This window comes from Bos taurus, chromosome 27 (genome assembly GCF_002263795.3).
Source record: "Bos taurus isolate L1 Dominette 01449 registration number 42190680 breed Hereford chromosome 27, ARS-UCD2.0, whole genome shotgun sequence".
NCBI classification, from domain to species: domain Eukaryota; kingdom Metazoa; phylum Chordata; class Mammalia; order Artiodactyla; family Bovidae; genus Bos; species Bos taurus.
In genome coordinates, this window is record NC_037354.1 from 27,911,511 (window position 1) to 27,927,527 (window position 16,017).

Below are 16,017 nucleotides of genomic sequence, written 5' to 3' on the forward strand. Positions count from 1 at the left end.
ATATCTTCTGCTTCTGTTAGGTCCATACCATTTCTGTCCTTTATTGAGCCCATCTTTGCATGAAATGTTCCCTTGATATCTCAATTTTCTTGACGAGATCTCTAGTCTTTCCCTTTCTATTGTTTTTCTCTGTTTCCTTGCATTGATCGCTGAGGAAGGCTTTCTTATCTCTTCCTGCTGTTCTTTGGAACTCTGCATTCAGATGCTTATATCTTTCCTTTTCTCCTTTACTTTTTGCTTCTCTTCTTTTCACAGGTATTTGTAAGGCCTCCCCAGGCAGCCATTTTGATTTTTTGCATTTCTTTTCCATGGGGATGGTCTTGATCCCTGTCTCCTGTACAATGTCACGAACCTCATTCCATAGTTCATCAGGCACTCTATCTATCAGATCTAGGCCCTTAAATCCATTTCTCACTTCCACTGTATAATCATAAGGGATTTGATTTAGGTCATACCTGAACGGTCTAGTGGTTTTCCCTACTTTCTTCAATTAAGTCTGAATTTGGCTATAAGGAGTTCATGATCTGAGCCACAGTACCTCCTGGTCTTGTTTTTGCTGACTATATAGAGTTTCTCCATCTTTGGCTGCAAAGAATATAATCAATCTGATTTTGATTGGTGTCAATCTGATTTCGACCATCTGGTGATGTCCATGTGTAGAGTCTTCTCTTGTGTTGTTGGAAGAGGGTGTTTACTATGACCAGTGCAATCTCTTGGCAAAACTCTATTAGCCTTTGCCCTGCTTCATTCCATATTCCAAGGCCAAATTTGCTTGTTACTGCAGGTGTTTCTTGACTTCCTACTTTTGCATTCCAGTTCCCTATAATGAAAAGGACATCTTTTTTGAGTGTTAGTTCTAAAAGGTCTTGTAGGTCTTCATAGAGCCGTTCAACTTCAGCTTCTTCAGCTTTACTGGTTGGGGCATAGACTTGGATTATTGTGATATTGAATGGTTTGCCTTGGAAACAAACAGAGATCGTTCTGTCGTTTTTGAGATTGCATCCAAGTACTGCATTTCGGACTCTTTTGTTGACCATGATGGCTACTCCATTTCTTCTAAGGGATTCCTGCCTTAGATATAATGGTCATCTGAGTTAAATTCACCCAGTCCAGTCCATTTTAGTTCACTGATTCCTAGAATGTCGACATTCACTCTTGCCATCTCCTGTTTGACCACTTCCAATTTGCCTTGATTCATGGACCTAACATTCCAGGTTCCTATGGAATATTGCTCTTTACAGCATCAGACCTTGCTTCTATCACCAGTCACATCCACAACTGGGTATTCTTTTTTTGTTTTTTAATTTAATTTAATTTTATTTTTTAACTTTACAATATTGTATTGGTTTTGCCATATATCAAAATGAATCCGCCACAGGTATACATGTGTTCCCCATCCTGAACCCTCCTCCCTCCTCCCTTCCCATACCATCCCTCTGGGTCGTCCCAGTGCACCAGCCCCAAGCATCCAGTATTGTGCATCGAACCTGGACTGGTGACTCGTTTCATATATATTATACATGTGTCAATGCCATTCTCCCAAATCATCCCTTCCTCTCCCTCTCCCTCTCCCACAGAGTCCAAAATACTATTCTATACATCAGTGTCTCTTTTGCTGTCTCGTATACACAGTTATTGTTACCATCTTTCTAAATTCCATATATATGCATTAGTATACTGTATTGGTGTTTTTCTTTCTGGCTTATTTCACTCTGTATAATAGGCTCCAGTTTCATCCACCTCATTAGAACTGATTCAAATGTATTCTTTTTAATGACTGAGTAGTACTCCATTGTGTATATGTACCACAGCTGTCTTATCCATTCATCTGCTGATGGACATCTAGGTTGCTTCCATGTCCTGGCTATTATAAACAGTGCTGCGATGAACATTGGGGTACACGTGTCTTTGTCAATTCTGGTTTCCTCAGTGTGTATGCCCAGCAGTGGGATTGCTGGATCATATGGCAGTTCTATTTCCAGTTTTTTAAGGAATCTCCACACTGTTCTCCATAGTGGCTGTACTAGTTTGCATTCCTACCAGCAGTGTAAGAGGGTTCCCTTTTCTCCACACCCTCTCCAGCATTTATTGCTTGTAGACTTTTGGATTGCAGCCATTCTGACTGGCGTGAAATGGTACCTCATAGTGGTTTTGATTTGCCTTTCTCTGATAATGAAATGTCTGTTTAGTTCTTTGGCCCATTTTTTGATTGGGTCATTTATTTTTCTGGAATTGAGCTGTAGGAGTTGCTTGTATATTTTTGAGATTAGTTGTTTGTCAGTTGCTTCATTTGCTGCTATTTTCTCCCATTCTGAAGGCTGTCTTTTCACCTTGCTTATAGTTTCCTTTGTTGTGCAGAAGCTTTTAAGGTTAATTAGGTCCCATTTGTTTATTTTTGCTTTTATTTCCAATATTCTGGGAGGTGGGTCATAGAGGATCCTGCTGTGATGTATGTTGGAGAATGTTTTGCCTATGTTCTCCTCTAGGAGTTTTATAGTTTCTGGTATTACATTTAGATCTTTAATCCATTTTGAGTTTATTTTTGTGTATGGTGTTAGAAAGTGTTCTAGTTTCATTCTTTTACAATTGGTTGACCAGTTTTCCCAGCACCACTTGTTAAAGAGATTGTCTTTTCTCCATTGTATATTCTTGCCTCCTTTGTCAAAGATAAGGTGTCCATATGTGTGTGGATTTATCTCTGGGCTTTCTATTTTGTTCCATTGATCTATATTTCTGTCTTTGTGCCAGTACCATACTGTCTTGATGACTGTGGCTTTGTAGTAGAGCCTGAAGTCAGGTAGGTTGATTCCTCCAGTTCCATTTTTCTTTCTCAATCTTGCTTTGGCTGTTTGAGGTTTTTTGTATTTCCATATAAATTGTGAAATTATTTGTTCTAGCTCTGTGAAAAATACTGTTGGTAGCTTGATAGGGGTTGCATTGAATCTATAAATTGCTTTGGGTAGTATACTCATTTTCACTATATTGATTCTTCCAATCCATGAACATGGTATATTTCTATTAGTGTCTCTTTGATTTCTTTCACCAGTGTTTTATAGTTTTCTATATATAGATCTTTAGTTAATCAAGTAGATATATTCCGAAGTATTTTATTCTTTTCATTGCAATGGTGAATGGAATTGTTTCCTTAATTTCTCTTTCTGTTTTCTCATTATAGTGTATAGGAATGAAAGGGATTTCTGTGTGTTGATTTTATATCCTGAAACTTTACTATATTCATTGATTAGTTCTAGTTCTTTTCTGGTGGAGTCTTTAGGGTTTTCTATGTAGAGGATCATGTCATCTGCAAACAGTGAGAGTTTTACTTCTCCTTTTCCAATTTGGATTCCTTTTATTTCTGTTTCTGCTCTGATTGCTGTGGCCAAAACTTCCAAAACTATGTTGAATAGTAATGGTGAAAGTGGGCACCCTTGTCTTGTTCCTGACTTTAAAGGAAATGCTTTCAGTTTTTCACCATTGAGGATAATATTTGCTGTGGGTTTGTCATATATAGCTTTTATTATGTTGAGGTATGTTCCTTCTATTCCTGTTTTCTGGAGAGTTTTTATCATAAATGGATGTTGAATTTTATCAAAGGCTTTCTCTGCATCTATTGAGATAATCATATGGTTTTTATTTTTCAATTTGTTAATGTGGTGTATTACATTAATTGATATGTGGATATTGAAGAATCCTTGCATCCCTGGGATAAAGCCCACTTGGTCACGGTGTATGATCTTTTTAATGTGTTGTTGGATTCTGATTGCTAGAATTTTGTTAAGGATTTTTGCATCTATGTTCATCAGTGATATTGGCCTGTAGTTTTCTTTTTTTGTGGGATCTTTGTCAGGTTTTGGTATTAGGGTGATGGTGGCCTCATAGAATGAGTTTGGAAGTTTACCTTCCTCTGCAATTTTCTGGAAGAGTTTGAGTAGGATAGGTGTTAACTCTTCTCTAAATTTTTGGTAGAATTCAGCTGTGAAGCCGTCTGGACCTGGGCTTTTGTTTGCTGGAAGATTTCTGATTACAGTTTTAATTTCTGTGCTTGTGATGGGTCTGTTAACTCACACCTGTGGATAGATCAACTATACAGAAAATTAACAAGGAAACACAAACTTTAAACAGTACAATAGACCAGTTAGACCTAATTGATATCTATGGGACATTTCATCCCAAAACAATGAATTTCACCTTTTTCTCAAGTGCACACGGAACCTTCTCCAGGATAGATCACATCCTGGGCCATAAATCTAGCCTTGGTAAATTCAAAAAAATCAAAATCATTCCAAGCGTCTTTTCTGACCACAATGCAGTAAGATTAGATCTCAATTTCAGGAGAAAAACTATTAAAAACTCCAACATATGGAGGCTGAACAACACGCTGCTGAATAACCAACAAATCACAGAAGAAATCAAAAAAGAAATCAAAATTTGCATAGAAACAAATGAAAATGAAAACACAACAACCCAAAACCTGTGGGACACTGTAAAAGCAGTCCTAAGGGGAAAGTTCATAGCAATACAGGCATACCTCAAGAAACAAGAAAAAAGTCAAATAAATAACCTAACTCTACACCTGAAGTAGCTAGAAAAGGAAGAAATGAAGAACCTCAGGGTTAGTAGAAGGAAAGAAATCTTAAAAATTAGGGAAGAAATAAATGCAAAAGAAACAGAAGAAACCATAGCAAAAATCAACAAAGCCAAAAGCTGGTTCTTGAAAGGATAAATAAAATTGACAAACCATTTGCCAGACTCATCAAGAAACAAAGGGAGAAAAATCAAATCAATAAAATTAGAAATGAAAAGGGACAGATCACAACAGACAACACAGAAATACAGAGGATCATAAGAGACTACTATCAGCAATTATATGCCAATAAAATGGACAATGTGGAATAAATGGACAAATTTTTAGAAAAGTACAACTTTCCAAAACTGGACCAGGAAGAAATGGGTATTCTTTTTGCTTTGGCTCCATCCCTTTATTCTTTCTGGAGTTATTTCTCCACTGATCTCCAGTAGCATATTGGGCAACTACTGACCTGGGGAGTTCCTCTTTCAGTATCCTATTATTTTGCCTTTTCATAGTGTTCATGGGATTCTCAAGGCAAGAATACTGAAGTGGTTTGTCATTTCCTTCTCCAGTGGACCACATTCTGTCAGACCTCTCAACCATGACCCATCCATCTTGGGTGGCCCCACAGAGCATGGGTTAGTTTCACTGAGTTAGACAAGGCTGTGGTCCTAGTGTAACTAAATTGACTAGTTTTCTGTGATTGTGGTTTCAGCGTGTCTGCCCTCTAATGCCCTCTTGCAACACCTACCGTCTTACTTGGGTTTCTCTTACCTTGGACGTGGGGTATCTCTTCACGGCTGCTCCAGCAAAGTGCAGCCGCTGCTCCTTACCTTGCTGCTGCTGCTAAGTCGCTTCAGTCGTGTCCGACTCTTTGTGACCCCATAGACGGCAGCCCACCAGGCTCCCCCGTCCCTGGGATTCTCCAGGCAAGAACACTGGAGTGGGTTGCCATTTCCTTCTCCAATGCATGAAAGTGAAAAGTGAAAGTGAAGTCGCTCAGTCGTGTCCAACTCCTAGCGACCCCATGGACTGCCGCCTACCAGCCTCCTCTATCCATGGGATTTTCCAGGCAGGAGTACAGGAGTGGGGTGCCATTGCCTTCTCTGGCTCCTCTCCTTGGACGTGGAGTATCTCCTCACTGCCGCCCCTCCTGACCTTGAACATGGAGTATCTCCTCTCAGCCTGCAGAGCCCATGCATTTATTTTTCTTTTGTATATTATGGTAGTTGATGGTCAGATGAGGATTGGAGAAGGAGATGGCAACCCACTCCTGTATTCTTGCCTGGAAAATTCTGTGGATAGAGAAGCCTGGCAGGTTACAGTTCATGGGGTCACAAAAGAGTCAGACATGACCTAGGGACTAAACAACAACTGCAAACATTTAAATATTAGTGAGATTTGCTTGTGACGCTAGCCAGTTTAGCAAGCCTGAGCTCTTAGAACATTGCTGCACATTCGTGTTCAAGTCTCCAAGCCAGCAGCTACCGCCTTGCCACGTCCCATGATGAACAGCTCAACCTCTCTCCTATTTGATGAGGGTAGGCATTCATCAAAACGTCAGAATGATTAAAATTACAACCCTAAAAGCCCTTTTATCAGCCCCTCCTCTTTAATCTCTTCTTCTCTCTGGCTGCATCCTGTCACTTTTGCAACTGACTATTACTGTTTTGTTTTTTTTTTTGTCAAGAAATTGTACCATGTTATCAAAATTGCTTGTTGTCCAAATTGCTTTCCGAGGCTACAAAACATTGTTTGTGGACAGTGCTGAGCACAGAGGCCTCTCTGTCTTCTCTCCCAGAGTTTACAGGTGAGGAGGAAGCGGGAGGAAGTCCCGAGACCTGGAGGGGCTGAGCCTTGCTTTGTCTTTATGCAGCTTGGCTGGAGAGCCAAGGAAGTTTAGCTTCCTCCAAGTAAAACTTGGAGGAAGCTCCAAGTAACTGAGCTTCTAAAAGATACTATTACATGAAATTTTCTTCCTTCTTTTTATTCGTAATTTATGCTTACCTTTATGTGAGCTTTTGTTTTTTGAATGAACTCTGAGAGTCTGTTGAATAGCATCCTGTCAACTTAATTATATATGAAACAAAAAGTAAAATAGGTAAGATATATACATATATATTATATATATACATATGTATGTGTATGTGTATATATATATGCACTCACATATATATATGCCTTACCTATTTTACTTATATACACACATAAGTATAGAGTGCAGAAGAATTGATGCTCTTGAACTGTGGTGTTGGAGAAGACGCTTGAGAGTCCCTTGGACTGCAAGGAGATCCAACCAGTCCATCCTAAAGGAGATCAGTCTTCAGTGTTCATTGGAAGGACTGATGTTGAAACTGAAACTCCAATACTTTGGCCACCTGATGCGAAGAGCTGACTAATTGGAAAAGACCCTGATGCTGGGAGGGATTGAGGGCAGGAGGAGAAGGGGACGACAGATGAAATGGTTGGATGGCATCACCAACACAATGGACATGGGTTTGGGTGGGCTCTGGGAGTTGGTGATGGACAGGGAGGCCTGGTGTGCTGTGGTTCATGCGGTTGCAAAGAGTCAGACACGACTGAGCAATTGAACTGAACTGATACATATATACACACATATATGCTGTGGGTAAGGCATATATATATATATATATATATATATGTATATATGATAAGGTATATGAATATGTTTATATACTTATATATGCCTTGCCTATTTACTTATGTTTTATTTATATTCACATATAAGTACACACATATATACACATATAACACAATCACACACATATATACACATATAGGCCTGTGGGAGGAGGGGACTCAGGAAAAACTTGGTGAGCCCCTAGAAATTTAGGGAAGGTCCTAAAGTCCTACTGCTGGGTCTGAAATTTTAGATGCTACATTATGGTAAGCAAATTGACCTTTGGAGGAAAGCAAGAATTTTGCACTGGAGGCAGGCCTGCCCCACATTGTCAGTTCCTTTGTTTGCAGACTTCTATAAATTCTGGAGCTTCAACTGTTTGTTCCTTATTTTTGTTTTATTGCAGCTGCTGAATGCTAGTAGGCTGTTGATGACAAGTATATTTACTAGGCATACAAAGTGCTTAGGCAAAAGGGCATCCATGATAATTCATCTTCAATGTTTAGAGAAGATGAGCATCAGTGTCAGAATTAAGTGGGGACAGGACTTCCCTGGTGGTCCTTCCAGTGAAGGACCTTGTGGTTAAGACTGTGTTCTTCCAATGGAGAGGGTGTGGGTCCCATCCCTGGTTGGGGAGCTAAGCTCCCACATGCTGCATAGCACGGTCATAAATAAATGTGTGTGTGTGTGAGTCGCTCAGTTGTGTCTGACTCTTTGTGACCCCATGGACCACAGGCACCCGGGCTCCTCTGCCCATGGAATTCTCAGGGCAAGAATACTGGAGTGGGTTGCCATTTCCTTCTCCACATAAATAAATAAGTATTAGTAAAAACAGAATTAAGTGGGAAGAGTAGCCAGTGGTTCTTAGTGACAAGGTGACATGAGGGAGAGACTCCTTCGTCATAGTTTCAGAGATAGTATCAATCTCAGGAGAGATTAGGAATGACTCTGTAGGATTGCATTACCAGATTATCACCTTTTTAAGAATTACAGTGAGACCAGAAGGGAGAATGCTGTTTAGTTATGTGTAGCTTTTTCGATTGAAATAAATAGAAGAGAATTACTTAGGCTTCACTCTTTGTTTCACTGTTTTTTCCCCCCTTGGAGGATAATTGTTTTACAATATTGTGTTGACCTCTGCCATACATCAACATGAATTAGCCACAGGTATACATATGTCCTCTACTTGCTTTTGACTTGGGAAAAATAGTATCTTTCCTCTAAGGCTCAATTGCCTCATCTGAAAAATGGGACTAAAGCATCCAATATTTCAGGGTTGTTACCAGGATTAAATGAGATAATATATGTCAAGAATTTAGCATAATGTTTTGGCAGCAAGCACATGCTTAAGAAATGATATCATTTATTATTCTGGTGTGGAAATTGTATTTGACGGTGTGTGTGTGTGTGTGTGTGAAAAAGATATAAGTTGCTTTCTCTTTTTGCATTTTTATGAATATGTGACTTTCATCCAGCTGAGCTGAGGTGTCCGTCACAGAGAGGGCTGATGTAGGATTGTTCCTGGAGAAATGGAAAGAGATCAAGATGAGATTCAGCTTTTAATGTCCCTCATGGGAATTTTCAGGGACCAGGTAGACAGTAGAAAGGAAAGCCAGACTGTGAGAGAGGAAAGCTTTATTCAATTCATTACTAGGAGGCTTAGTAGATAGTCGGATCAGCCTTTCTTGTGTGAGTGCTCAGTCATGTCTGACTCTTTGCAACCCCACAGGCTGTTGCCTACCAGGCTCCTCTGTCCCTGGGATACTCCAGGTAAGAATACTAGAGTGGGTTGCCATTTCCCCCTTCCAGGATTGAATTCGCATCTCCTATATTGGCAGGTGGATTATTTAACACTAAGCCACATGGGAAGCCAGGCTATATCCTAGTGTTTTACCTAAGAGAGGATCTTCTTAGACAAAAATAGGAAGGAGAGAAAGTTCATCCCTTCTGGTCTGAGGACTACAAGAAGGAGAGGAAGATAGGAAAGTCAGGGCAGTCTTCCTTCTCCAAATGTTGTCCAGGACTGGGAAGTTATTTTATATTAATTAAAAGGAATATCAGCAGCAAGGGGAGGAACTCCCTTTGCTGGGTACCCCCATACCCATTGGGTGCAGGGAGAGAGGGCATCAGAGTGAACCAGGTGATGCAGTGGAGCCAGGCACAGAAGAAGGGCTTGTGTTTCGCTTTCTGGAATAGATGCTATTAATGGTGGCATGGGTGGAGCTGAGAAGTGCTTTGTGCTCTCTGTGAGATACCCAGGTGTTGACTGCTAGGCTGGACTGGTGATAAATAAAGGCCAGGGCTCCAAGGAACATCCTTCATCCCTAATTAGGTTCCAAGAGACTGGCTGCCAGACTCTGGCATCAGATCCCAGAGACAGCACCACTCAGGAGACAGCCCACACCAGAGACTGGCATGATGCCATATCCCACACAGACCCAATCTGTCCCCCATTCTGAGGTCTTAAAACTCACTACAGTCTCCATATCCCCCTTGCAGTCTTAGAGGGAACACAGGGAGAAGGGGAAATGTGAGATTGTTTTTAATTACTGGATTGACTTACATTGATGGATGGAACTTATTTAAGTCCCCCTCTGCCCCATTCACCACCATCATCATCAACACCACACCGAGGCAGGGAGGCAGGAGAAAGATAGAGTGCCTTGGAGATGGAAAACGTGTCCGCCATAGCCATCTTGAAGTAGTGTGCAATGCACCTTGTCTTTTTAATAGCTTTTATTAAATGTCAGATCTTATCAACATGCATGCTTGTGTGCTAAGTCGCTTCAGCCGTGTCCAGCTCTTTGCAATCCTATGAACTGTAGCCTGCCAGGCTCCTCTGTCTAAGGGGTTTTCCAGGCAAGAATACCGGAATGGGAAGCCATGCCCTCCTCTGGGGGATCTTCCTAATCTAGGGATCAAACCTGCATCTCCTGCATTGCAGATGGAGTCTTTACTGCTGAGCCTCTGGGGAAGCCATATCAATATATGAAAGCTAAATAGAAGAAGAAATTAAGAATGGATATACCTCATTTTTGTAAGTGATAGGTTTACTTTTTCTGATGTGCTTTGCCATTTTATTCCTCTACTCAACGCCTAAGTAAATCTGGTAATGGAAGTCAGTTGCTGCTTCACAGTAGAAATTTCCTCTTGTTTTTATTTTGATAGTTCTGAGTTATCTTGAATATATCAGCCAATTTTAATCTAAACTTGCATTTCCTTTTTTTAACCTTTATATTAGAGTAGATTAACCATGTTATGCTAGTTTCTAGTGGACAGCAAAGGGACTCAGACACACACACACACACACACACACACACACACACACGTTGAACTTGCAGTGCATTTTAAAATATAAATATTTAATTAAAAATCATGTTTCATTACAGCAACTCTACAACTCTGTTTTTTACTTTGTAGTATTTATAGAATATGTGAAGGCATGCATTGAGTGAGGGAACCCTAAAATGAGAAACTTATCCTTTTATATTCTTTGGGAAAACCCAACCCAAAATAGGAAAATAAGGTATGAACAGTATTCAGATGCCTAGGGATGGGCATTCTCCTTTGAGAGGTAGGCTGTTTCAGGAATCAACAGGTTTGTCAAAGTCTATTATTAGAAAAGCAGATGTATAGGTTTCTTCATCTTTCTTATCCTGCTGGTGGAAATAATGCAGTCCTTTAAAAATATATAATAGACATCAAACTTTTTTTAAAAAAAGATAGTCACAAAATAATTATCAAACTGTTTTGAACAAAACAGATCAGAGTATACTTCAACAAATTTCAAGATTGTCTAAATTTTGTCACGCTAAAAGCATAGCAAACTTTGGTTACACAATTTTATCCTGTTTTTTTGTTTTTTAGTGTTCTCTTATGATTATAACAATACATTTAAAAAAATTTCTCTTTATGCTGTGAAATATGTATTCCTTGTTCTCATTTTCATTCCCGATTTAATTTTTAAAAAGTATTGTACATAATCATAAGCACAATTAAAGCCCCAATTCTCTGAATAACAAATATAACTTTTAAAGAAAGTGATTAGAGGTGGAGGTGGATAACTGAACTTCGTAATAACAGTAAAGTGATCACAATCAGTGGCTATTGTGTGAACATGGCCTGTAATTAACAGTCTCTGCAGTGACACCCAGCAGCAGTGCTCCTGCATGAGTTACGTGATGGTTTGTTATTTCATGTTTCTCTCCAAGATTCCCAAAAGAAGTGGCATCCAAAGTACACTTATTTGTAGGCTTCCAAACTCTTAATTTAGAAGACGTTAAAACATCATGGTAGAGAGGAAAATGTTGGAATGGTTCATGTTTAGGGCTAACGTCTACTCTAAGAGCCCAGCTATTTCCTTCATTTTAGAGTTGAGATTCAGAAAAGGTAAGTGGAAAGCTTTATCTGTGTTTCTGTGTGTGATTGCAATGTGAGAGAACCAACAGAAATAGCATTAGAGCTGAGACATTCGATCATATTGTAGTACACACACACGCACACACAGAGTTCAGTTTTTCTAAGTGAAGATAAAAAGAATTTCAACCAAAATGCTCCTGGCTCTTCCCTTATGTGCTTTCTTTCTATAGTTCTAGCTAATATATGTCTTTTAGATACAGAAGAACATTGGGGAAAAACTGGACAAACTGAACTATTCATATCTCATGTTTTCAACTGATAGAACATATTATCTCTTCTTTTAAATCCATTTCTTGCTTAACTGACATGCCATTTATATTGAGTAAAGTACACTAATATGAAGTGATCTTGAAAAGTTTTTATATATTTACACTTGTGCAGCCACCACCCAGATGAATATAAGGAGTAATTCTATTATGCTAGATACTCCCTTAAGCTCCTTACCAGAAATCACCTGCCCTCTGAAAGGTAACTACCATTCTGTCTTCTACTCTTGTATTAGCTTTGACTGTTTATGAGGTGAGAACAAGTTGATTCCAAAAAATATGTGTTCTTTGTATCTTTCTTCTTTGAGCAGAATGCCTTTTAATTCCATCTGTTTTGTTTGACACACGCGTGCTAAGTTGCCTTAGTCATGCCTGACTCTGCGACCCTATCAACTGTAGCCCACCAGGCTCCTCTGTCCATAGGATTCTTCAGGCAAGAATACTGGAGTGGGTTATCATGCCCTCCTCCAGGGGACCTTCCCAACCCAAGGATCAAATCCGTATCTCTTATGTCTCCTGCATTGGCAGGCAGGTTCTTGACCAATAATGCCTCCTGGGAAGCCCTGTTTGATGCATCGGTACTTTTTTATTTCTCTTTTATATTCCATTGTATGGCTAAACTGCATATTGTATATCAATGGACATATGGGATACTTCCAGTCTGGGGCTATCATAAATGAAGTTTCTACAACCATTCTTGTATAGTTTTTTGGAGGATGGTATGTGTTTATTGCTCTTGGGTCTATACCTGGAAGTGGGATTTCTGTACATAGACATGTGTTTAACTTAAATAGAGATTGCCAAGCTATTTTACCAACTGGCTGAACTGGTTTATGTTCACACTGACAATGTATGAGAGATCCAAGTGTTCCACGTCCTGGCCAACAGTTAATATAGGCAATATTTTAAATTTTAGCCATTTTGGTAGGTGTAAAGTGATGTCACATTCATGGTTTTAATTCACTTTATCATTAAATTTAATTTAAACCTAAGTATTTAATAGTTTTGTTGCTACATTAAGTGATATTTTATTCCATTATAATTTCATGGCTGTTAAATGAAATTTACCCAATTCTGCATTTTGACCTAACTTAAAACATTACTAAGTTCATCTGTTCATTGTGGCTTCTTCTGTATTTTCTGATCATAACCATGTCATGTGTAAACAGTTGATAGTTTTAGTGCTTTATTTCCAATTTTTGTATTTTTTCTTTCTTTTCCTTGCTTTATTGCAGTGGCTGAGATCTCCAGTGGTCTTCCACAATGGCTCAGCAGGTAAAGAATTCACCTAGATCTCCAGTGTAATGTTGAATGGTGATCACAGATATTCCTATCATGTTTCTAAAATGGGAGGCTTACTCAATGCATATCATTATCTTGTTAATTCTCTAGTCAAACCATACTTTGTAACAACACAACAATTTACATTTGGTTATTTCACATTTAACTGGATTTCTTTGATCTCCACATGATTTCCAAATATAATTTATGACAAACTGCACTGTTTAGAAAGCAAATAATTTTATTTCATGAGATCTTTGTATTTCACATTCAATTCTAGAAAATATATGTTAAGGAAGCATAATTTATGAAATGCAAAGCTTTCATACCTCTTTATTTGTGACTGCTTTAAAATATAGGCAACTTTTATATAAATATTTTTCTTCACCACATTGTACATAGTTTCAAAGAGAGCAGGGATTACATTTAACCCAACGGTAACTATTAGAATGCCTTCTCTCAGTAAATACTTGTTGATTGTTTTAGAGAAAATAAATTCTTTTTATTATTCTCAAACTTAAAATTGCATTATGGTTGTTGTTGTTTAACTGCTAAGCCGTGTCCGACTCTTTGTGATCCCATGGACTACCAGTGTGCCAGGCATCCCTGTCCTTCACTATCTCCTGGAGCTTGCTTATTGGTTATAATCACCATTTAAATAGCACTACATTTTACCATATTATTGCTGTAGTAAATAGTCAAAATATAATCAAAGCTGATTTTTTTCTGGAAAAATATCAATTAAAAATTATATTAACTCAGCATACACTATTGTGTAACCAGACAAGTAAACATATACAGCTTTGAAACATAACAGGATACCTGAATGCATTTGTAATCATCAGAACATGTATATATCAATCTTTACATGTTAGTATACCAAATTCCTGTTACCTGATCACATGGACTACAGAATTTATTCTAATTTTAAAATAAAATACAAATTAATTTTCATTGGTATAATTTCCTTTACTATAAACGTAGAGAAAAATGTTAACTTTTTTTGGTCTCATCTCTTTATTTCCTCCTTCCTTCTCCTTTTTGTTTTTCTTATTTACCCATAAATTAACCGTGTTGTCTGATTTCCCTGGTTCGGTTCAGTTCAATTCAGTTCAGTCACTCAGTTGTGTCCGACTGTCCGCGACTCCATGAATCGCAGCACGCCAGGCCTCCCTGTCCATCACCAGCTCCCGGAGTTCCCTCAAACTCACGTCCATAGAGTTGGTGATGCCATCCATCCATCTCATCCTCTGTCATCCCCTTCTCCTCCTGCCCTCAATCCCTCCCAGCATCAGAGTCTTTTCCAATGAGTCAACTCTTCGCATGAGGTGGCCAAAGTACTGGAGTTTGAGCTTTAGTATCATTCCTTCCAAAGAACACCCAGGACTGATCTCCAGGACTGGTTGGATCTCCTTGCAGTCCAAGGGACTCTCAAGAGTCTTCTCCAACACCACAGTTCAAAAGCTTAAATTCTTCGGCACTCAGCTTTATTCACAGTCCAACTCTCACATCCATACATAATTTGGATAATGTTGGGGACAGTGGTGTTTGAAAATATTATAGACCTAGGTCTATAATTTTAATTTTAAGTGAAATTGTAGGTACATTTGTTATATCAGATCTGCAATAGTACCTTTATAAACATTACTTTTGATCATATGTACTAAAGGGTATTTAATCTTATGGATGTTGTTTATGGGTTTTAAATCCTGTAAAGAAAGTAATTACCCTATGCATTTCCGAGGCAGACATTAGGTAGCGAGGGTGATTTACTTACATCCTTGTTCCAGGTAGAGGTAGACATAGCAGTGTGTCCTGAATCTTCTCTTAATCTACATAATTAAAAAACACGTATTAGTCGACATCCCTAGTATATAGACTGCACTGCTTCTCGCCAGTCTGTCAGTCAACCTAAACAAGGCTTTTATTTCTCCCTCTTTGCCTTGCTTAAGATCAGGTGATTTATTTAACAAGAGATACATAGGTAGATACACTTGTAATGCTGAAATTTTGACATTTCAAGGTAAATCTAGTATCAGAGGGCTCCATTAGGTAGTCTGAAGTATGTTCAAATTACACGACAGAAAATTTATTCTTAAAACTAATGACAGCAAGGGAGAGGGAACTATTCAGAGTAAGTAGGGCAGTATTGTTTATCTAAAATTTTTTTGGCACATTATTTGACTACCACTCCATTTAATATGACGTATGCAGTCACCTGGACTTGTATAATGTCAGTGCTTAGATTAAAAAGAATTGTAGCTCAAAACCTTATATTCTTCACTGTGCATTCATTTCATGTATGAAATGAATGAGTCCACAATATTTCAATATTTGAACACTTTGTTTTAATACACCTAGCTATTGAACCTCAGAGTCTATGCTAAATGTTATTATCACTATAACAACATTAGGGGATTTAAAAAACTCACAATTTAATGTGCATGAGTGTATAGCTTTCAAAGTTTGTTTCATTACACCCTTATGGATTATCTTATTACATTTATACATTACACCTTTAACAATACCAAGACAGAGGTATATACACATAGTTACATGCATATTTTCAGCGTTGGAAATTCATTTATTGTCCTGTCTCTCAAGTAATCTGGATACTTAAGTAGGCCACATCTTGGGAATTTCTAGAACTTACATTTGGAACACTTTAATTGATATTGTAGGTAATGAAATTTTACACCTACCATCTCGTATTTCCCTTCAAATTACTTTTAAATTGCATCGTCCTGTTTTCCTGGCCATGCGATTAAAGAAATGGCTAAAGGAAAATGCTGGAAAGATATCATTAAGCATAGAGTTACCTCATTTTTCCTTAAGATATC